The sequence below is a fragment of the Heterodontus francisci genome, chromosome 20, assembly GCF_036365525.1.
Source record: "Heterodontus francisci isolate sHetFra1 chromosome 20, sHetFra1.hap1, whole genome shotgun sequence".
In the NCBI taxonomy this organism is placed as follows: domain Eukaryota; kingdom Metazoa; phylum Chordata; class Chondrichthyes; order Heterodontiformes; family Heterodontidae; genus Heterodontus; species Heterodontus francisci.
Window position 1 is genome coordinate 15754468 of NC_090390.1, and position 22359 is coordinate 15776826.

General features: G+C 43.7%; 1 long non-coding RNA gene across 1 annotated transcript; it reads right to left on the reverse strand.

Moving 5' to 3' along the window:
• Positions 1–893: 893 nt before the first annotated feature.
• On the reverse strand, positions 894–22152 carry LOC137380903 (uncharacterized). The gene is made up of 3 exons (XR_010977087.1): positions 22023–22152; positions 12372–12514; positions 894–932 (listed from the first exon to the last, which is right to left on the reverse strand). It is a non-coding gene; the product is annotated as an uncharacterized lncRNA (long non-coding RNA).
• Positions 22153–22359: the final 207 nt, after the last annotated feature.

Consider the following 22359-nt stretch of genomic DNA (forward strand, 5'->3'; position numbering starts at 1 on the left):
CTTCTGCTCCTATGTTCCTATAGAACAACTAAGCCGCACCTTCACTTCAGCTCTCTAGAGAACCGCCAGCACCACAACGAGCCAGAATGGACAGATATCTCCATGAGACCAAGGACTCTTCCCCCAATAAGTCCTTGACCTTGAGCCCCAAGCCTTCAGACATGGAGGATGAGGAGAGGTGAAGGACATGTAATGTCCTGAAGAGGCAGAGGAAGAATGAGTTGATGCAATGTCTGTTGGCACTTCAAAATGAGGTGCCGGAACTTTCCAAGAATGACAAGGCCCCAAAAGCGGTCATCTTGAGAAAAGCAACAGAGTATGTTAGCAGGCTGAAGGCAGAGCAACAGAGACTGAATGCAGAGAGGGGGAAACTTCAGAAAAAGCAGCAACAGATGGGACGCAAACTCGCTGAGCAAGAGTTATCAAACCACTGAGACGATGCATGGATTTTTGAGCCTCTACATCTGTAAACTTCACAATCTCTATCCATGTGTAAATAATTTTGATGTTATCTAACTTTATGTTTCTTACTTTTAGCATACAAGGCTTATCTTTGGAAAGAAGGGGGATGTTGTGTGATTGCATTTAAGAGTAATGTACCTTTGATATCTTTGTATGCTAATGAGCTAAGTGCCAGGATGCAATCATGTGACTACTAGCCAGAGTCACTCTATAACTGTAACACCAAGAGGCAGCTTCTGTTAATAGTTAGCTGTTAATAAATCTGCTTGAGATCTTCAGTCATCTGAATTTCATGCATCTCATTTATGTTGCATTAGACACCATAAAAAGCTTCTCATTACAGTAGGTAAGAAAGCAGTGATGATTACTGAGGGTTTATTCCAGTATTTCTATGTGTTTTAATCAGCCCATCAATTGCTGTGGTGTTCTCACCTTGCTTTTACTGGCGAGTTTCAGGAAGTCCGGAAAACCTGTGGATGTAACATTAAAGTTAGAAATGTGTTGAAATATCACTCCAACTGAGCAATTAGCTTATGTTAATAGGCAACCATTCTTTCTTGAGGGGTTTGCACACAAGCAGCTTAACACCTTCGAGTTAAATGCGGAAGTCAGCGGGTTGGAGCTGGCTTCCAGAAGTGCTGGTATTTTTATTGGATTTAACCCTCCACCCACACCCAAATACATGAACTCCTCCGGGTTAAAATTCCTTCCAATATGTCTAAAATGTGAGCAGTTTCCAGGATGAGTTCTAATGTTGGGGAATGTAGATTTCTGTAATTCTATGGTCTGTTGATTACTTGCCAACACTTGGCCAGTTCTTTGCAAAGCTGCAAACCATCTCAGCAGTCCCAGACAGCTGGACTCGAACCAAACTCAAGAATCAGTTGCTCTCAAGAGTTTCATAATACACTGGTGGATAATTACCACAGAAATAGCCTGTCAGTGCAAATGATTTGAATGCTATTTCAAAACTGGTCATAATTTATAAGTAGAAAAGATATAACAGAAAAGAAATACTTGCCAATACTCATTGGCATTACAGCAACACAACATCCTTGGACTTATTCCATGGATCTAGGATCCCCCAACTACTTTTTCCCTTAATTACAGCATTTGTGGGATCTTGCTGTGAGTAAACTAATACAACAGTGACCAAATTTGAAAAAAGTATTTGAACAGCTGCGAAGATCTTTTGGACATCCTGCGGTTTTGAAAGGCGTTATAATAGATACATGTCTTTGTTTCCTTTGCTGATACCTTCAGAATTTGGAAATAAACACACCAACTCATTTTCCTACTGAGCTTTAATGATGTTTGACTTACTTACTTTTGGTAAAAATATTCATGATCTTATATTGTTCAATATTAAATGCCATTTCTCTGCCCTGAATGCCCTGCTTCTAGAAAGATGCCACCTGTAAACATTACAGGGGGAATATTATGCAGTCTGCTGAGCAGATTTGAGACACAACAGGGGGGGGGGGGAAAGGGAGGAGTAGAGGGAAAGCGGGGGAAGGGAGGAATAGAGGGAAAGCGGGGGGAGGGAGGGAGAGGGGGAAAGCAAGAGGAGGGGGAGGAGGTAGAGGGGAGAGAAGGGGGAGGGGTGGAGGGGAGAGAAAGGGGAGAGTGTGGGGGAGGAAAGAGAGAGAGGGGGGTGGGAGAAAGAGAGGGGGTGAGTGATATTCTCGTAGCACCCAGTTCACCATTGTTTCAACATGGCGTACAGCAGTCGGAATTGTGCAGTTGAGTCTCGGGTCTGTGTCCTTCTCTTTTTAACTCAGCCACTAAACCAATGCCAGCATTGCAATGGATGTTTGCCTTCAGGCTCGGCACCAGCAATGGTGAATCATCTTAGAGAGTGGTGGTGACGGCATAAGCAGGGTCTACATGGAGGAGCAGGGGGAGGGATGTGTGGGGTTGATTGGGTGCTTTGAGGAGCAGGGCAGGGTGGAGTGGAGCGTCCAGGTATTTAGTGATGGATGTTGATGGTGAAGGTGCATTTTGTTGGCTGCGGAGGTGATGGGTGGATTAGATCAGTACTTTGTGAAGATATTTGGCATGGGCCTAAAGGGCTGTCGATGTTGGGGAGCTATTGGGCAGATTGAAGATACTAGCTAGCAGAGGGAATGGTCACAGTCAATGGGAGAAAATGGATTCTGCGAGTGGGGTGGGGGGGGGGTGGGGTGAAAGAAAGAGGGTCAAGATTAATGGGTGGGTATTTGACAGGTTCATATGAAGGGGTATGGGACTTGGCAACAATGGTCATTTCAATAAGGGCGGCACAGTGGCGCAAGGGCGGCACAGTGGCGCAGTGGTTAGCACCGCAGCCTCACAGCTCCAGCGACCCGGGTTCAATTCTGGGTACGGCCTGTGTAGAGTTTGCAAGTTCTCCCTGTGTCTGCGTGGGTTTCCTCCGGGTGCTCCGGTTTCCTCCCACATGCCAAAGATTTGCAGGGTGATAGGTTAATTGGCCATTATAAATTGCCCCTAGTATAGGTAGGTGGTAGGGAAATATAGGGACAGGTGGGGATGTGGTAGGAATATGGAATTAGGGTAGGATTAGTATAAATGGGTGGTTGATGGTCGGCACAGACCCGGTGGGCCGAAGGGCCTGTTTCAGTGCTGTATCTCTGAACTAAACTAAACTAAAACTAATGTGAGGAGGGTCAAGGATAAGAGTCGGCTTGTCGATAGTAACAAATGTAGGAATGGGGGGAGGGATGGCATAAATAATTGATGATTACACTGTGCACAGTAATGGGGGGAGGCTCAATGGTAACAGAGGGAAGGGTAACGGTAACACTGGGTAGGTCAAGGGTGATGGGTTCAAGCTGGAAGGTTGCAGGAAGAGGTTGGTAGGTGGGAGACTTACCCGGAAATCTCTGCACACCATTATCTCGAATGATAATGAAAATCACATGGACAATCAAGGATTGCAAGGAGAGTGGGAGGAGGCAAATGATACGGCTGTGTCCTCTACCTGGCTACAATCTGAAGGCAGATATAAGAGAACTGTTCATTGCCTCGCTGTTTTAGCTCAGTGTCAACAGGGAGCTAAATCACCATGCTCTGCTTATTTATTATTCAGAAAAGCCACAGTGACATGGGTCTCACACACCCAGTTTGTCTGGTACCACGGGAAGAAGAATAAAAAGAGAGGACTCTTTCCCTTAACTCATGATGCCTGTGCGCCAGCGACAGGAAGGTGAGGATGCTCCAAATGATAATATCGAGAAATGGCCTTATTGAAGACAGGCACTGGCATATTGTATCCTCAGGACATGGACAAGTTACCTTCAAATGTCGGAGAGGCAATGCCAGAGATGCCTAAGGCTGTCACGTGAAATGGTCACAGTAATTTGTAGGATCCTGCAGCATGACCTGCAGCCTCAATTGGAATCCCATACCAGTTGAACTCAAGGTTACTGCTGTACGCAATGTTTTCTCCAGTGGCTCCTTCCAGGGATCTACAGGCAACATATGTGGCATCCCGCAGTCTGTGTGTGACCCACAGGTGCATCAAAGAGGTGACCAATGCCTTTTCTCGACGTGCCAGTGATTTCATCTACTTACCTGTAGACGGGGACAGCCAGGTAGCAAGGTCTGTGACTTTCGGCACTATCATTGGCTTCCCTAGAGTGAAAGGGGTGATGGACTGTACTCATGTGGCCATTAGATCTCCCTGGGACCAGCCTGCTGATTTGTGAATTGCAAAGGCTTCCACTCTTTAAATGTACAATGGTTTGTGACCACAGGAGAAGAATCATGCATGTTTGCACACAATTCCCAGGGAGCTGTCATGACTCCAACATTTTGAGGAACTCCCAGTTGCCAGTAGTTTGAGGAACCAGTCGAAGTGGATGGATGGATCCTGGGTGACAAGAGTTACCCACTTTGTACATGGTTGATGGCACCAGTACGTCATCCCAAAGCACTGCTGAAGAAAGGTACAATCTTGCTCACGCATCCACCAGAGCAATCATTGAACACACCGTGCTGAAAATGCAATTCTGTTACATTGACTGGTCTGGAGAGGCTCTTCAGTACACGTCTGAGAGGGTGTCACAAATAATTGTTGTCTGCTGTGCCTTGCACAACCTTGCAACTAGATGCGGCAACATTCTGCAGGCAGAGGAACACCAGACCTCCTCAGATGAAGATGACTATGAAGAGGGTAAGGAGGAGGACCACAATGCCATCATCTATATCAGGGCCATGGAGAGACATGCAAGGGACATCAGGGAGAACCTCCTTTATAGCCAACAATAAGCCACATCAGGGAACATTGGGAGGAGAAACCTAACACTTTCCCACAGAAATCCCCTTGTGCAGGAGGTCTTATTCATCTCTGCAATCTTAATGAAGCTTTGCTGCACTTCCATGTGATTGGCATTTGAAATCATCTTGGGCTACGGTGAAAGCGACTACACACCACTGCAAGCAGTGTTAAGTTATGACCACAGAAAACAAAAGTAAGGCATGACAGTATTGGAAAAAGTTATCAATCATCAATGGAAAAACAGCTATCATTGAAGAGTGAAGGCTCAAATTCCAATGAGACAAGGGCAATGGACATTTCCTGAGATGCTTTGCAAGCATCATTGTGTTCCTGCCATAGGCCTCCAAAAAACTTCTTTATGTCCTTCTGTAACCAAGAAAAACATTACAAAGAACAAAGAAAATTACAGCACAGGAACAGGCCCTTCGGCCCTCCAAGCCTGCGCCGATCCAGATCCTCTATCTAAACATGTCGCCTATTTTCTACCCAGAATCGAACCCGGGTCCCTGGAGCTGTGAGGCTGCGGTGCTAACCACTGCGCCACTGTGCCGCTGTGTTCTATACTCGCTGTCTCTATTCAGTGTTGTGTGTTATATTCTGACTGTCTCTATTCAGTGTGGTGTGTTCTATACTCACTGTCTCTATTAAGTGTCGTGTGTTATATTCTGACTGTCTCTATTCAGTGTGTTCTGTTCTGTACTCACTGTCTCTATTCAGTTTGGTTTGATATATACTGACTGTCATTTTTCGATGTGGTGTGTTATATACTGACTGTCTCTATTCAATGTGGTGTGTTATATACTGACTGTCTCTATTCAGTGTCGTGTGTTATATACGGACTGTCTCTATTCAGTGTGGTGTGTTGTTTACTGACTGTCTCTATTCGGTATGGTGTGCAATACGCTGACTGTCTCTATCCAGTGTGGTGTGTTATTTACTGAATGTTTCTATGACGTGCGTTGTGTTATATACTGACTGTCTCTATTCAATGTGGTGTGTTATATTCTAACTGTTTCTAATCAGTATGGTGTGCTATGCACTGTCTGTCTCTATCCAGTGCAGTGTGTTATAAACTGACTGTCTCTATTCAATATGGTGAACTATACACTGACTGTGTCTATCCAGTGTGGTGTGTTACACACTGACTGTCTCCATCCAGTGAGGTTTCTTATATACTTACTGTTTCTATACAGTGCATCGTGTTAGATACTAACTGTCTCTAATCAGTAAGGTGTGCTATACACTGACCGTCTCTATCGAGTGCGGTATGTTATATACAGATATATAGCTGAAAGAAGACAGAGGGTGGTGGTTGATGGCAAATGTTCATCCTGGAGTTTAGTTACTAGTGGTGTACCGCAAGGTTCTGTTTTGGGGCCACTGCTGTTTGTCATTTTTATAAACGACCTGGATGAGGGTGTAGAAGGGTGGGTTAGTAAATTTGCGGATGACACGAAGGTCGGTGGAGTTGTGGATAGTGTCGAAGGGTGTTGTAGGGTACAGAGGGACATAGATAGGCTGCAGAGCTGGGCTGAGAGATGGCAAATGGAGTTTAATGCGGAGAAGTGTGAGGTGATTCACTTTGGAAGGAGTAACAGCAATGCAGAGTACTGGGCTAATGGGAAGATTCTTGGTAGTGTAGATGAGCAGAGAGATCTTGGTATCCAGGTACATAAATCCCTGAAAGTTGCTACCCAGGTTAATAGGGCTGTTAAGAAGGCATATGGTGAGTTAGCCTTTATTAGTAGGGGGATCGAGTTTCAGAGCCACGGGGTCATGATGCAGCTGTGCAAAACTCTGGTGAGGCCGCACCTGGAGTATTGCGTGCAGTTCTGGTCACCGCATTATAGGAAGGATGTCGAAGCTTTGGAAAGGGTGCAGAGGAGATTTACTAGGATGTTGCCTGGTATGGAAGGAAGGTCTTACGAGGAAAGGCTGAGGGACTTGGGGTTGTTTTCGTTAGAGAGAAGGAGGAGGAGAGGTGACTTAATAGTGACATACAAGATAATCAGAGGGTTAGATAGGGTGGATAGTGAGAGTCTTTTTCCTCGGATGAGGATGGCAAACACGAGGGGACATAGCTTTAAGTTGAGGGGTGAAAGATATAGGACAGATGTCAGAGGTAGTTTCTTTACGCAGAGAGTAGTAGGGGCGTGGAACGCCCTGCCTGCAACAGTAGTAGACTCGCCAACTTTAAGGGCATTTAAGTGGTCATTGGATAGACATATGGATGTAAATGGAATAGTGTAGGTCAGATGATCGGCGCAACATCGAGGGCCGAAGGGCCTGTACTGCGCTGTAATATTCTAATTCTAACAGATGGTTTCTATCCAGTGTGGCCTGTTATATACAGACTGTCTCTATTAAGTGTGGTGTGTTATATCCTGACTGTCTCCATTCAGTGAGGTGTGTTATATACTCACTGTCTCTATTCAGCGTGGTCGGTTACATACTGACTGTTGCTATTCAATGTGGTGTGTTATATTATGACTGTCTCTATTCAGTTTGGTGTGTTATATACTGACTGTCTCTATTCAGTGTGATGTATTATATACTAGCTGTCTCTATCCGGTGTCCTGTGTTACATACTGACTGCTCGATCCAGTGTGATGTGTTGTGTATTGACTGTTTCTATGCAGTGCATTCTGTTATACACGAACTGTCCCTGTTCATTCTGCTGTGTTATATACTGACTGTCTCTATCCAATGTGGTGTGTTATATACTAAATGTCCTTATTCAGTGTGGTGCCTATATGCTGACTGTTTCTATTCAGTGTTGTGTGTTATATACTAAATGTCCTTATTCAGTGTGGTGGCTATATACTGACTGTTTCTCTTCAGTGTGGTGTGCTATATATTAACTGTCTCTATTCCTTCTGGTGTGTTATATACTGACTGTCTCTATTCAGTGTGTCGTGTTATATACTGACTATCTCTATTCATTCTGGTATGTTATATACTGACTGTCTCTATTCAGTGTGGTGTGTTATATACTGACTGTCTCTATCCACAATGGTGTGTTACATACTGACTGTCTCTATTCAGTGTGCTGTGTTATATACTGATAGAGACACTGATGTGTCTTATATACTGACTGTTTCAATACAGTGCATCGTGTTAGATACTAACTGTCTCTAATCAGTAAGGTGTGCTATACACTGGCCGTCTCTATCGAGTGCGGAGTGTTATATACAGATGGTTTCTATCCAGTGTGGCCTGTTATATACAGACTGTCTCTATTCAGTGTGGTGTGTTATATACTAACTTTCTCTATTCGTGTGGTGTGTTATATACTAGCTGTCTCTATTCAGTGTGGTGTGTTACATACTGACTGTCTCTATCCAGTGTGGTGTGCTATACACTGACTGTGTCTATCCAGTGTGGTGTGTTATATACAGACTGTCTCTAATCGGTGTGATGTGTTGTATACTAACTGTCTCTATTCAGTGTGCTGTGTTATATACTGTCTGTATCCAGTGTGTTATGTTATATACTGACTCTGTGCATCTAGTGTGCTGTGCTGTACACCTACTTTCTCTATCCAGTGTGGTGCTATACATACTGACTGTCTCCATCCAGTGAGGTGTCTTATATACTGACTGCTTCTATACAGTGCTTTGTGTTAGATACTGACTGTCTCTATTCAGTATGGTGTGTTCTATACTCACTGTCTCTATTCAGTTTGGTGTGTTATATTATGACTGTCTCTATTCAGTGTGGTGTGTTCTGTACTGACTGTCTCTATTCAGTGCATTCTGTTATACACGAACTGTCCCTGTTCAGTGTGGTGTGTTATATTCTGACTGTATGTATTCAATGTGGTGTGTTATATACTGACTGTCTCTATTCAGTGAGGTGTGTTCTGCAATAACTGTCTCTATTCAGTGTGGCGTGTTCTGCAATAACTGTCTCTATTCAGTGTGGTGTGTTAGATACTAAATGTCCTTTACAGTATGGTGTGTTATATACTGACTGTCTCTATTCAGTGTGGTGTGTTATATACTAGCTGTCTCTATCCAGTGTCCTGTGTTACATACTGACTGCTCGATCCAGTGTGATGTGTTGTGTATTGACTGTTTCTATGCAGTGCATTCTGTTATACACGAACTGTCCCTGTTCAGTGTGGTGTGTTATATTCTGACTGTATGTATTCAATGTGGTGTGTTATATACTGACTGTCTTTATTCAGTGTGGAGTGTTAGATACTAAATGTCCTTTACAGTATGGTGTGTTATATACTGACTGTCTCTATTCAGTGTGGTGTGTTATATTATGACTGTCTCTATTCAGTGTGGTGTGTTAGATACTAAATGTCCTTTACAGTATGGTGTGTTATATACTGACTGTCTCTATTCAGTGTGATGTATTATATACTAGCTGTCTCTATCCGGTGTGGTGTGTTACATACTGACTGCTCGATCCAGTGTGATGTGTTGTGTATTAAGTGTTTCTATGCAGTGCATTCTGTTATACATGAACTGTCCCTGTTCAGTGTGGTGTGTTATATTCTGACTGTATGTATTCAATGTGGTGTGTTATATACTGACTGTCTTTATTCAGTGTGGAGTGTTATATACTAACAGTCTCTATTCGGTGTGGCGTGTTCTGCAATAACTGTCTCTATTCAGAGTGGTGTGTTAGATACTAAATGTCCTTTTCAGTATGGTGTGTTATATACTGACTGTCTCTATTCAGTGTGGTGTGTTATATTATGACTGTCTCTATTCAGTTTGGTGTGTTATATACTGACTGTTTCTATTCAGTGTTGTATGTTATATACTAAATGTCCTTATTCAGTGTGGTGGCTATATACTGATTGTTCCTATTCAGTGTGGTGTATTATATACTTAAAGCAGCATCGTCAGCAAAGAGGAGTTCTCTGATGAGGACTTTCCGTACTTTGGACTTCGCTCTTAGACGGGCAAGGTTGAACAACCTGCCCCCTGATCTTGTGTGGAGGAAAATTCCTTCTTCAGAAGGAATTTCTGAAGAATGCCTGCAGAGTCTCATCGACAGGTTTGCATCTGCCTGCAATGAATTTGGCCTAACCATCAGCCTCAAGAAAACGAACATCATGGGGCAGGATGTCAGAAATGCTCCATCCATCAATATTGGCGACCACGCTCTGGAAGTGGTTCAAGAGTTCACCTACCTAGGCTCAACTATCACCAGTAACTTGTCTCTAGATGCAGAAATCAACAAGCGCATGGGTAAGGCTTCCACTGCTATGTCCAGACTGGCCAAGAGAGTGTGGGAAAATGGCGCACTGACACGGAACACAAAAGTCCGAGTGTATCAGGCCTGTGTCCTCAGTACCTTGCTCTACGGCAGCGAGGCCTGGACAACGTATGCCAGCCAAGAGCGACGTCTCAATTCATTCCATCTTCGCTGCCTTCGGAGAATACTTGGCATCAGGTGGCAGGACTATATCTCCAACACAGAAGTCCTTGAAGCGGCCAACACCCCCAGCTTATACACACTACTGAGTCAGCGGCGCTTGAGATGGCTTGGCCATGTGAGCCGCATGGAAGATGGCAGGTTCCCCAAAGACACATTGTACAGCGAGCTCGCCACTGGTATCAGACCCACAGGCCGTCCATGTCTCCGCTATAAAGACGTCTGCAAACGCGACATGAAATCGTGTGACATTGATCACAAGTCGTGGGAGTCAGTTGCCAGCATTCACCAGAGCTGGCGGGCAGCCATAAAGACAGGGCTAAATTGTGGCGAGTCGAAGAGACTTAGTAGTTGGCAGGAAAAAAGACAGAGGCGCAAGGGGAGAGCCAACTGTGCAACAGCCCCGACAAACAAATTTCTCTGCAGCACCTGTGGAAGAGCCTGTCACTCCAGAATTGGCCTTTATAGCCACTCCAGGCACTCCTTCACAAACCACTGACCACCTCCAGGCGCGTATCCATTGTCTCTCGAGATAAGGAGGCCCAAAAGAAAGAATACTGTCTTCTACTACCACTACATTCCTTTTTGTTCCCCCCACTTGAACCACCATGCCATGGTCAGTTAGCTCATCCACCCTGCAGCCCCCACTCACATCTAAACAAGCTGAAAGAATCTCAAACCTGTTGGACAATTGCAAAGATTGAGGCTCCTGCACTCTGGATCCCCTTACCTGCCTCAGTTGCAAGCACACTCTCCAGTCCCTGACTACTAACCAAATCAGAAGACCCTACCCTAAGGGGCATAACCGCCTCCTGGTACAAAGTGTCGAGGTAACTTTCCCCCTCCCTGATGTGTCAGTGTGCAGCTCGGCCTCCAGCTCAAAGAGACTGAACTGAAGTTTCGAGGTGCAAACACTTACCGCAGACGGTTTGCCCTGATTCACACTGGCGTCCAGTTGCTCCCACATGCTGCAGCCATGACACATCACCTGTCGGGTCATCGTTAATGTGTTATGATTAATTACTTAATTATTTGATTCAATTATATATTTTCTGATGGGCCAGTAATTGGCCGGTTTGGACTTGTCCTGCTTTGTGTACAGGACATACCTGGACAATTTTCCACATTGCAGGGAAGATGCCAGAGTTGTAGCTGTACTGGAACAGCTTGGCTAGGGGCGTGGCAAGTTCTGGAGCACAGGTCTTCAGTACTATTGCCGGAATATTGTCAGGGCCCATAGCCTTTGCAGTATCCAGTGCCTTCAGTTGTTTCTTGATATCACGCGGCGTGAATTGAATTGGCTGAAGTCTGGCAACTGTGATGCTGGGCACAGCAGGAGGAGGCCGAGATAGATCATCAACTCGGCACTTCTGGCTGAAGATTGTTGCAAATGCTTCAGCCTTATCTTTCGCACTGATGTGCTGAGCTCCCCCATCATTGAGGATGGGGATATTTGTGGAGCCACCGCCTCCAGTTAGTCATTTAATTGTCCACCACCATTCATGACCGGATGTGGCAGGACTGCAGAGCTTAGATCTGATTCGTTGGTTATAGGATTGCTTAGCACTATCGCATGCTGCTTACGCAGTTTGGCACACAGATAGTCCTGTGTTGTAGCTTCACCAGGTTGACACCTCATTTATTGCCCATCCCTAATTGCCCTTGAATGGAGTGGCTTGCTAGAGGGCATTTCAGAGGGCATGTAAGAGTCAACCACATTGCTGTGGGTCTGGAGTCACATGTAGGCCAGACCAGGTAAGGGCAGCAGATTTCCTTCCCGAAAGGACAGTAGTGAACCAGGTGGTTTTTACAACAATCAACAATGGTTTCATGGCCATCATTAGACTAGCTTTTTAATTCCAGATTTATTAATTGAATTCAAATTCCACCTTTTGCTGTGGTGGGATTTAAACCCATGTCCCCAGAGCAATTCCCTGGGTCTCTGGGTTACTAGTCCAGTGACAATACCACTACGTCTTCGCTTCCCCAGCAACTACCAGCACTCTGTTCAAGTCGTATTCAGGACCTCCCGCCTTTCCCTGACGGCCTGGAGGAGAACCTGCAGGGAGGCAACACTGACCCGTAGGCTGGGACACTGCCTGCCATTTGATTCACTTTAGCTGTAGGGAAAATAAATGATATGAAGTTGGTGGTGAGTTTCACAAAATAAGGGGGGCAAAAACATTTTGATTTAAGTAAAAGCTTCAATTTAAGTTAGTCTGAAGATACTTACATGATAGGAAATCTGCAAGCACAGAGGGTTTTATATATGTGGTGATCATGGTGCTTGGAGCAGTGACAGCAGGTTCCACGAATGAAAGGCCGTCCCCGCCACATGATCCCACGTGTTCCCCTCGCCCGTCGCCGCACGGTTAACTTAAATACAAAATCACATGGGAAACATGATTTGCAGCAGGGTGGAAATTACAACATTCCTTTTTAGCCACGGGAATGCCATGGCAATATTAAGATTTCACCCTACGTCTATAACTTTCATGATTTATAGATGTTGAGTTGATAGGGCTATTATAGGAGGACTATGTTTGTGAATGCAGTCACATCAGCTGTCCTTTGTAGAAGTTTCCAATACTACAAATCATAAGTCTAATGCCAGTACCTTCAAAACTTTGTCTTCCATTTGGACTTGCGCTGTGAATGACTTTGGTAGCTTGTCTTATATTCAATTTCTTTACCCGTGTTTGCACTAGATTATTGCTGTGGATTGCATGCCTACTCCCCCTTTCAAAGCCCAAATCACCCATTACAAAAGCATTATCTCCTCCAGTTTTCTCAATTATTGTCTGCAGCTCCTCCTAGTAAAATGGAGAACAAGGTCATTTTAACCTCAGCTGAATAGTGGGAATCTCATAGTATTGGACCGGTTACAAGTTTACAGCCTGCCCGATTTAACTCAGCATTGAAGTCACTTGCCAACTCTTGGAGTGTGCAAAACAGGTAGTCAATGCAATCCTGCCGGGTTGGTTATTACATTATATAGAACTACATAGAGTTCACAGCACAGAATTAGACCATTTGCTCCAAATGGACCATGCTGGTGTTTATGTTCCACATGAGCATTTAACCCGATCAAAATAACCTTATATTTCTTCCCCCTTCATGTGGTTAGCTAGCTTACCCTTAAATGCATCGATACTATTCTCCTGAAGTACTCCATGTGATAGCAAATTCCACATCCTAACAACTCTCTGGATAGAGAACTTTCTCCTGAATTTCTTAATGGATTTGTGGCTCCTAGTTCTGGTCTCCCCAATAAGTGGAAGGTTCTTCTTTATGCCTATCCTATTAAACCCCATCATAATAGAAACATTGAAAGATTTACAGCACAGAAGGAGGCCATTCAGCCCATTGTCTCTATGCTGACTGAAAGAGCGATCCAGCCTAATTCCATCTTCCAGGTCTTGGGTCATAGCCCTGTTTACAGCACCTCAAGTGCATATCCAAACACCACAAGCAGGGGTAGGCCATTCAGCCCCTGGAGCCCACTCCATCACTCAATGAGATCATGGCTGATCTTCCACTTCAACACCATTTTCCTGCACAATCCACATATCCCTTGATGTTTTTAATATGTAAAATCTATCGACCTCAGTCTTGAACATACTCAATGACTGAACCTCCATAGCCCTCTGAGGCAGAGAATTTCAAAGATTCACCACCCTCTGAGTGAAGAAATTCATCCTCATCTCAGTCCTAAATGGTTTCCTCTTATTCTGAGACTGTGTCCCCTGCTTCTAGACTCTCTAGTCAGGGGAAACATCCTTCCTGCACCAACCCTGTCAAGCCCTGTAAGAATTTTTTATGTTTGAATGAGATCATCTCTCATCCTAAACTCCAGAGAAAAGATGCCCAATCTATTTAATCTCTCCTCATAGGACAATCTCTCCATCCCAGGAATTAGTTTGGTGAACCTTTGTTGCACTCCCTCTATGGAAAGTATATCTTTCCTTGGGTAAGGAGACCAAAACTGCACACAAAACTCCAGGTGCTGTCTCACCAAGACAGTCATGGAGATATACAGCACAGAAACAGACCCTTCGGCCCACCGTGTCTGTGCTGGACATCAAGCCTACCTATTCCAATTCCATTTTCCAGCACTTGGCCCATAGCCTTGTATGCTATGGTGTTTCAAGTGCTCATCTAAATACTTCTTAAATGTGGAGGGTTCCTGTCTCTACCACCCCTTCAGTCAGTGCGCTCCAGATTCCAACCACCCTCTGGGTGAAATTTTTTTTTCCTCAAATCCCCTCTATACCTCCTGCCCCTTATCTTAAACCTATGCCCCCTGGCTATTGTCACCTCCGCTAAGGGAAAACCTATCTACCCTATCTATGCCCCTCATAATTTGGTATACCTCAATCAGGTCCCCCCTCATCCTTCTCTGCTCTTAGAAAGGAACCCTAGCCTATCCAGTCTCTCTTCATAGCTGAAATGTTCCAGCCCAGGCAACATCCTGGTGAATCTACTCTGCACCCTCTCCAGTGCAATCACATCCTTCCTATAGTGTGGTGCCCAGAACTGTACACAATACTCCAGCTGTGGCCTAACTAGTGTTTTACACAGCTCCATCATAACCTCCCTGCGCTTATATTCTATGCCTCGGCTGATAAAGGCAAGTATCCCATATGCCTTCCTAACCACCTTATCTACCTGTGCCGCTGCCTTCAGTGATCTATGGACAAGTACACCAAGGTCCCTCTGTCCCTCAGTACTTCCTAGGGTCCTACCATCCATTGTATATTCCCTTGCTTTGTTTGTCCTCCCAAAATGCACCACCTTACATTTCTCAGGATTAAATTCCATTTGCCACTGCTCTGCCCATCGAGATCATCCTGTAATCTCCTCACTATTTACGACACCACCAATTTTCGTCTCATCTGTGAACTTACTGATCATACCTCCTATATTCACGTCTAAATCATTAATATACACTACAAACAGCAAGGGCCCCAGCACCGATCCCTGCAGTACACCACTGGTCACAGGCTCCCAATTGCAAAAACAACCCTCGACCATCACCCTCTGCCTCCTGCCACTAAACCAATTTTGGATCCAATTTGCCAAAATGCCCTGGATCCCATGGGCTCTTACCTTCTTGACCAATCTCCCATGAGGGGCCTGATCAAAAGCCTTACTGAAGTCCATGTATACTACATCAACTGCTTTACCCTCAACTACACATCTGGTCACCTCCTTGAAAAATTCAATCAATCAAATTTGTTAGACATAATCTCCCCCTGACAAAGCTAAACTGACTATCCCAGATTAATCCCTGCCTCTCCAAGTGGAGATTAATTTTGTCCCTCAGAATTTTTTCCAATAGTTTCCCTACCACTGATGTTAGACTCACTGGCCTGTAATCACCTGGTATATCCCTACTACCCTTCTTGAATAATGGTACCACATTTGCTGTCCTTCAGTCCTCTGGCATTTCTCCAGTGGCCAGAGAGGATTTGAAAATTTGTGTCAGAGTCTCTGTAATCTCCTCCCTGCCTCACATAGCAGCCTGGGATACATCTCATGTGGGCCTGGGGATTTATCCACTTTTAAGCGTGCTAAAACCGCCAATACCTCCTCCTTTCAATGCTAATATGTTCAAGTATATCACAATCCCCCTCTCGGATCTCTACACCTACATCGTCCTTCTCCATAGTGAACACAGATGAAAAGTAATCATTTAAAACCTCACCTACGATTGCCACTTTGGTCCTTAATGGCCCTATGCTTTCCCTGGTCATCCTCTTGCCCTTCACATACTTATAAAATGCCTTGGGATTTTCCTTTATCTTGCCCGCCAGTGTTTTTTGTGCCCCTCTTCGCTCTCTTAGTTACTTTTTTTTTTTAAGACCCCCCCCCTACAATTTCTATACTCCTCTAGGGCCTCCGCTGTTTTCAGTCCTCTGAATCTGCCATAAACCTCCTTTTTTTTCCCCCCCTTATCCAATCCTCTATATCCCTTGACATCCAGGGTTCCCTGGACTTGTTGGTCCTATTCTTCACCTTTATGGAAACATGTTGGCCCTGAGCTCTCACTATTTCCTTTTTGAATGACTCACTGGTCTGATGTAGACTTTCCTACAAGTAGCTGCTCCCAGTCCACTTTGGCCAGATCCTGTTTTATCATATTGAAAATAGCCTTCCCCCAATTCAGTACCTTTATTTCCAGTCCCTTTTTGTCCTTTTCCGCAACTACCTTAAATCTTACAGTTATGGTCACTATCCTCGAAATGCTCCCCCACTGACACTTTTATCACTTTTCCGGCTTCATTCCCTAAGATTAGGTTCAGTACCGCCCCTTCTCTCGTAGGACTTTCTACCTGCTGGCTCAAAAAAGCTCTCCTGGATGCACTTAAAGAATTTCGCCCCCTTTAAGCCTTTTGTACTAATACTATCCCAGTTAATATTGGGGAAGTTGAAATCCCCTGCTATTACTACCCTATATTTTCACACCTCTGAGATTTGCCTACATATCTGCTCCTCTATCTCTCCGATTGTTTGGAGGTATGTAATACACTCCCAGCAAAGTGAATGCCCACTTTTTGTTTTTAAGTTCTACCCATATGGCCTCATTTGAGGAACCTTCGAAGATATCATCCCTCCTTACTGCAGTAATTGAATCCTTGATCAATAGCAATGCCACCTCCTCTTTTACCCCACCCCGGCATGCCTGAAGATTCCATACCCTGGAATATTAAGCTGCCAGTCCTGCACTTCCCACAAGCATGTCTGTGGTAGTAATAATTTCATATTCCCATATCTTAATCAACATCTTCAATTTATCTGCCTTACTAGTAAGACTCCTTGAGTTAAAATAGATGCAATCCAGCCTTGCATTATTCACTTGTGTCTTAACAAGTCTATATTTGCTCTGCCTTCCAGACTGACGTAGTTTTTCTTCAATATTTGGCTGTGCATCACCCCCTACTGTACCTCCACTCTGTATCCCATTCCCCTGCCAAATTAGTTTAAACCCCACCCCCCCGCAACCTCAACAGTACTAGCAAACCTCCCAGCAAGGGTGTTGGTCCTGGTCCAGTTCAGGTGCAACCCATCCAACTTGTACACATCACACCTTCTCCAGAAACAGACCCAGTGATCCAGGAAACTAAAGCCCTCCCTCTTGCACCATGTCTTCAGCCAAGCATTCATCTGCTCTATCCTCCTATTCCTATACTCACTAGCACATGGCACTGGGAGTAATCCAGAGATTATAACCTTTGAGGTCCTGCTTTTTAATCTGCTATCTAGCTCCCTAAATTCTTGTTGCAGGACCTCATCCCTCTTTCTACCCATGTCATTGGTACCAATGTGAACCACGGGAGTCACATTTGCTGCGATAGAAACGCCTATCTGTACCCCTTACAATAGAACCCCTGATCACTATAGCTCTCCCATCTTTACTCCGATACACAAATCCTCTTGTAATAAAGGCCAACATACCATTTGCCTTCTTAATTGCTTGCTGTACTTGCAAGGTAGCTTTCATGAACAAGGACACCCAAGATTCTTAGAAATTCAACACTTTCCAGCCTCTCACCATTTAAGAAATACTCTGTATTACTGTTTTTCCTACCAAAGTGGATAACGCCACATTTCTCCACATTGTATTCCATCTGCCAAAATTTTTGCCCACTCGCTTAGCCTCTCCAAATCCCTTTGAAGCCTCTTTGCATCCTCCTCATAACTCACACTTCCATCTAGGGTTTGTGACATCTGGAAACTTGAACTATTACATTTAATCCCCACGTCCAAATCATTGATATAGATTGTGAATAGCTGGGGCCCAAGCACTGATCCTTGCGGTACCCTACTAGTCACAGGCTGCCAAGCTGAAAATGATCCATTTATTCCGACAGCTTTCTGTCCACTAACTAGTTCTCAATCCATGCCAGTATATTACCCCCAATCCCATGTGCTCTAATTTAGTTTACTAACCTCTGGTGTGGGACCTTATCAAAAACTGCTAAAATGCTCCCAATCCTCATGTAGATCATTTTTTGGCAACTTTATACACCTCTTCCTTTGATCTAATACAATCCTTGATTTCTTTCGTTAGCCACAGTTGGAACACTTCCTTGCTGGGTTTTGGTGCATTAAAGGAATGTATTTTTGTTGTAAACTATGTATTAGTTATTTAAATGTTAACCATTGCCTGTTTACTGTCATACCTTTTAACAAAGTTTCCCAATCCACCATAACCAATTTGCCCCTCATACCTTCATAGTTTCTTTTGCTTAGATTTAAGACCCTAGTTACTGATTGAACAACATCACTTTCAAACTTGATGTAAAATTCTATCATATTATTGTCACTCTTCCTAAAGGCTCCTTTACAACAAAATTATTAATTAGCCCTTTTTCATTGCACAATACTAGATCCAAAATAGCCCATTCCCTAGTTGGTTCCTCAACGTACTGCTCTAGAAAACCATCTCGCATACATTCCAGGAATTCGTCCTCCACAACATTACTACCAATTAGGTGCAGCAAGTGTATATGGAGATTGAAATCCCCCATGATTACTGTATTATCCTGGTTACACACACCACTAATTTCCTGATTTATACTGTGATTTACATTACCACTGCTGTTTGGTGGCCTATAAACAACTCCCACTAATGTTTTCTGCCACTTGCTGTTTCTTTGTTCCACCCACACTGATCCTACGTCTTAATCTTTGGAACTGTCATCTCTCTCTACAATACTAATGCTCTCCTTAATTAACAGAGCTACCCCACTACCTTTTCCCAGCTTCCTGAATGTCACGTACCCTTGGATATTCAGGTCCCAGCATTGGTTTCCTTGTAGCCACATCTCTGTAATGGCTATCCAGTCATAGATATGAATTTCTATTTGAGCTGACAATGCATCTGTTTTAAATAAAAACTGAAAATGCTGGAAATACTCAGCAAGTCAGGCAGCATCTGTGGGGAGAGAAGCAGAGATAATGGTTCAGGTCTGTGACCTTTCATCAGAACTGCTATCTGTTTAATGGCGAATGCACAGGCATTCAGAGACAGATCTCTTAATACAGCTCTTTTTTTTTTAAAAAAAGACTGTTTTTGTAAACTCTGGCCCCATCTGCTGGCACATTTTTAAGTTAGCAAACACCATCCCTTCCTGCCAGAACTCTGATTATCATTACCTTTACTACTACCTTCATCTTTTGCCTTATCACTTCCCTTTAGTTTACTCAATCTTCCCCTCCATGATCCCTTCCTCCCTCTAATTTAGTTTAAAACCCTCTCTAATTCCAGAGTTATATGACTCACTAGAACACTGGGCCCAGCACAGTTCAACTGAAGTCCATCCTAACGGTACAGCCTCCACTTTCCCCAGTACTGGTGCCAGTGCCCCATGACCCAGAACCCACTTTTCCCACAGTAGTCTTTCAGCCACGCATTCATCTCTTATTTCCCCTATGCCAATTTGCATGTGGCTGAGGTAATAATCAAGAGATTATTACCTTTAGGGTTCTGATTTTATATTTAGTGCCGAGCTCCTCATACTCCCTCTGCAGAATCTCTTTCCTAGTCTTATGTCATGGTACCTATGTGGACCAAGACAACTGGATTCTTCCCCTCCCACTGCAAGTTCCTGTCCAGCCCTGAGCAGATGTCCCAAACCCTGGCACCAGGCAGGCAACACCATCTTCCAGATTCTCGCTCTCAGCTGCAGAGAACAGTATCTATCCTCCTGACTGTTCCCTACCAGCACTACATTCCTTTTAACTCCCCCCACTTGAATAGCTTCCTGTACCATGGTGTCATGGTCAGTCTGCTCATCCATACTACAGCCCTCACTCTTGTCCATACAAGCTGCAAGGACCTTGAACTTGCTGCCCAATTGCAAGGGCTGGGGATCCTCCACTCCCATCTTGTCAATCCTTTTACCTGCCTCACTCGCAGTCACATCCTCCTGTCCCTTGACCACTGACCAAATCTGAAGACCCTAACCTAAGGGGTGTGACTGCCTTCTGGAACAAAGTGACCAGGTAGCTTTCCCCCTCCCTTCTGCATCACAGTGTCTGTAGCTCAGCCACCAGCTCACTGACTGAGCCAAAGCTCCTCAAGCCATAGACACTTACTGCAGACATGTTTGCCATGGATCACACTGGCATCCACCAGCTCCCACATACTGCAGTGCAACACATCACCTACCCTGCCATCTTTATAATCTGTTAATTAATTTAATTTTCTTAAAGATCATAATTCCTAAGCCCCACTTCTAGTAAGCTTTACTACTATTGGTAAACTTCACAACAATGAATAAAACCTTACTAATAAATCATCCGAGTCTCAGAAGATTCTTATGGTTATTATTCCAATTAATAATATACTTACCTCAATTAAAATTCCTTAGCTTAGAAAAGAGAAAAAGAGAAAATGTTCACCAACCAATCACTTATCCTCTATGCTGGAATATCACACATCAATTCCTCTTTCCCCCTCTACCCTGAATTCCCACGTGAACCAAATTCCCACCTTCATAGTTAGACTACAACCCACTCTGGTGAAGTTTCCACTCCATGCACCCCTCATGCCATGCAGTTTGAAATCCTGACTGTTTTTATGGAGCCTCTGATGAGTCACTTGCTCACTAGCTAAGCTTCCTGCTGCAGTAATTAACACCTATTGACAGGAAACTGCCACTGTCAGGCAGCTGTCTGTTTAACAAGGCAATTTAACTAATTTGAAGTTTGAAAGTTCTATGCCAATGCCTGACTCTTAATCTAAATTGATCTAGAGAACAATTTACCAGAACTTACCATGCTTCGCACTCCTCACGAGAACCCCTCTGGAGAAAAGAGCCACATCCTGTTCAATCTTTCTTGATAAGCAGAACCTTCCAGTTCTGCTATCATTCTAATAAATCTTATTTGCACTCTCTCCAGTGCCTCGATATCCGTTCTATAATATGGAGACCAGAACTGTGCACAGTACTCCAAGATTGGCTTAATCAAGGTTCTATACAAGTTTAACATAACTTCACTGCTTTTCAATTCTATTCCTCTAGAAATGAAATCCAGTGTTTTGTTTGTATTTTTATGGTTTGGTTAATTTTTTGTATTTCCACTTTTAATGATTTGTGAATCTCTATCCCTTGATCTCTTTGTTCCCCTTAAATTATTTAGACTAATAATTTCATCAATGTGGCCTCGTTGTTCGGCCTACCACAATGCACTTCCTCACCCTTATTGATATTGAATAATTACTGGTTTGGTTAAAATTACACTTGTTATTACCTTTCATTGTAAGCTACTTTTAGCAGGAAGAGATGTCCGACCCTAGATTATTTCCTGAGGTCAGAATCACTTTTTAAAAAATCAACAGGGTCCCACCCGCATTGGGGAATCTGTCTCTAGGGAAGGAAGAAACCTTTGGTGTTGTAGCCTGGTTTCATATCTCCAGGGTTGCCAAAGAAATTAATCCAAAAAAAAACTGGGGCCAGAAGGAGTAAAATTAAATGATAAATGCCCCTCTAAACATTAACTAACACAGCAAAGCACAGCATCCCTAGTGTACAGTGTTGGTATAGTGCCCATGACAAGAAATATTACTACCTATATTACTAACCCTGCCTACTTGAGTTAATTTAAGTGGGCAGGGATAGTAATACCACTGACTATATTTACAATACTATTTCTTACTACTTGTAAAAGCATTGTTACATTGCAAGGAACATTCATCAGTTCTCCAAAAAAAATATTTCCAGTTATTTACTATAATTTTCCTCCCTCCCATTAGTGGTGGTGTAGTATTTCAGGTGGAAATATTTATTTATTTCTTTATTCCCTCCTCTCTTCCCTAAACTTTTCTATTTTTTCTCTGTATTTACCTGATTAAATAGCATGTTTCATTTCTCACCTTTACTCTCCACAGTGGATCCATAATTCCTACTAAAGCAGCCACTAGACCAGGGAGTTTCCTCCAATGATGAGCAGTAGCCCTGGTTATGCTGTGCCAGATGTAGACTCATGACTAGCCGACAGGCTCAGTCTTCCGGATCAAAAGTTAACTTAAAAGTGTCTCGATAACATTCTCCCTTACTCCGACTTAAACATCACTCCCCTCAGTGACACATTAAAAACAGCTCCTCCCAAATCAATTATTCAGAATGTAATTTGATGGCTTAAACATTACAAAACAATGGGAAAAAAAACATTATTTTTGAGTATTTTCTTCCATTTTCACCTAATAGTTG